We start from the raw sequence: 2,611 nt of genomic DNA, 5'->3' as shown, positions 1-2,611 counted from the left end.
GAACTCTAAGCAGATGGTACCTGGGTCACTGAGCTCAGCGGAGATCCTCTTTGCCTGAGATCCAGACCTCTCCTGAAGAGCCTAGTGTCTCTGTCCTCCGTTACTGTTAACCGGATTCAGTGCAGGCACGTAAAGGAATGGCCACAGCAAGGAAAAAGGGAGTTGCCATGGTGATGCTAACATAAGCAATGTACAGAGAAAGACAACAGGAAGTTCCGCCTCCAGCCTCCCTCCAGCGCCCCCTATTGGCAGAGTGTAACAGGGGGCACTGATAAAGCACTAACATGATTTGCAGACTCCCCTATTCCATATAACAAAGGTGAGTCCAGAAGGGCAGGCTTCATGTAAAGACAACAGTGTAATATCCGGGATGAGTTAGTGCTGCCTTCCTTCTACGAGAATTGTTTACGCAGCCCCCAGTAAAGCATCGGGAATTTAGGTCTTTTCCTTTTGGGGAACCTCCTCTGCCTGTTTATGGAGGCTTCCCTGGTAGGCTAGTGGTAAAGATGTAAGAGACGTGGGTTCGATCCTTGGGTCGGGAAGATCTCCTGAAGAAAGGAATGGCAACCCACTCTAGTATTCTTGCCTGGAGAATCCCATGGACAGAGGAGCCTGGCGGGCTATAGTCCATAGAGTTGCAAAGAGTCAGAGGTGACAAGCAACTTAGCATGCACTGCCGGTTTCTGACTATAGATGAAGACAAACCAAGGGCAGGCAGCCATATGGAGTCATATGCGCCCCCTCTGATGCCCCCTCCCTCCATCAGCTCTTGTCTTCTGCCAGCTTTGGTCACTCTGAGGCAAAAACAATTAAAGGATAACACTGGATGTAGCAAAATCTTTCTAATTTGTTTTATATCTTTCTTTGCTTTGATGACCTCCTCAAAGTCCCACCATCTTTCCCATTAAAAAAAAAAAAAAAATTCACAATCTTTCAATAGAGATATATCTTAAATATTTTATTTTTAAGGTAACCTAAACAGATATCCACTTTTATTTGTTAAATATATGCTAATAGAACATTAACAAATGGTGGATATATTTTGTTAAGATAGTCTATATATTAGCAACACCAAGTGGCTGGTAGTTATGGGCACACCTGGGTTTTGGCAGGAGCGATCTAGCTCTGAATCCTGGCTCTGTTACTTTCTAGCTGTGTGTTCATTGGCAGATTCTTTAATCCCTCTGTGCTTCAACGACTTCCTTTATATAGGTGGGGCTATATATATAATACCCATTTTATTGAATTGTTGTAAAGATTAAGCAAGATAACATATGAGAGACAGAGGAGCCTGGTGTTCTGCAATCCATAGGGTTGCAAAGAGTTGGATACCACTTATCGACTGAACAACAACAGTGAGCAGCTTGACTTTAAAGCTGGCATATGCAGCCCCTTGGTGAAGGTTACTGTTAGGTAGTCTCCAATGGGGCCTAGTTTTCTCACAGAATAGCTCAAGGAGGGTACAAATAGTGTTCTTTAACTCTGGATCAAGAGAAAATGTTGATGCTGGTGATGTGGCTAGATGGGTAGATCAGGGAAGAGACCTGGAATTGGCCCCTTCTCTGTGCTCTTCGTCTAAGTGGTCAGTATTAGCACTGCAGGGAGGAGGGGTAAGTGTAAGCTGACCCCAGGGAAATTCAGGAGAGAAAACAATGGCTGGAGAGAGACACAGGAAGATCAGGAGCCAGGCAACCCGCAGAGATCACAGTACAGCAGATTCCACACCTAACTCCGTGCTGGCCTTGAAGAGAAAGTTCAGCACTGGCAAGAGGGAGGAACAGGGGACTGCCCCATGGTTAAGAATCTGCCTTGCAATGCAGGGGACATAGGTTCCATCTGTGACTGGGTAACTAAGATCCTACATGCCGTCAGGCAACTAAGGCTGTGTACCACAATTACTGAGCCCCTGTGCCACAACTAGAAAGTCTGAGCAACACGAGGAAGACCCCTAGTGCCACAACTGAGACCCAATACAGATAGTAAAATGAATAAATAAATACTTTAAAAAAAAAAAGAAGAAGAAGAAAGGAGGAACAGCCCAGTCTCAGAGTACCTGGCGACCAAGCAAGTTTCAAGGCAGGAACCCAGACCTAGGAAATTAATCCCTTCATGTGGGTTTCTTTTAGCCTTGTTGAGATACAATAAAGCCAAGTGAGCCTGGGGACAAAGATATTTTCAAGTCCGGAGCAATGAAACTGATGAGGGCCCTGGTGGCTCAGTGGTTAAGAATTCACCTGTCACTGCAGGAGACACAGGTTCGATCCCTCTATCAGGAAGACCCCTTGGAGGAGGGAATGGCAACCCACCCCAGTATTCTTGCTGGGAAAATCCCACTGGGGTCACAAAGAGTCGCACATGACTGAGCATACACGTACACACACACGCTCACCTCCCTCAAGTATTGAAAATAAAAGCAACATTAAGCCCAATAATAAATATAAATCTGACACAGTCCTGAGTTATCACAAGGACTATTGCTTTGGTTTCACTTCTGAAATAGCAGACTTTTCGCACTCAGACCACTCAATCCTTTTCTCCTAATCATGAGTTTCGTCTGATTACTGGCAAACAGTTTTACCTGCTTCCGTGGTCTTTAATCACAAACCTCTGT

This window comes from Bison bison, unplaced genomic scaffold (genome assembly GCF_000754665.1).
Source record: "Bison bison bison isolate TAMUID 2011002044 unplaced genomic scaffold, Bison_UMD1.0 scf7180017864066, whole genome shotgun sequence".
Classification (NCBI taxonomy): Eukaryota; Metazoa; Chordata; class Mammalia; order Artiodactyla; family Bovidae; genus Bison; species Bison bison.
This window is presented reverse-complemented; position numbering follows the sequence as displayed.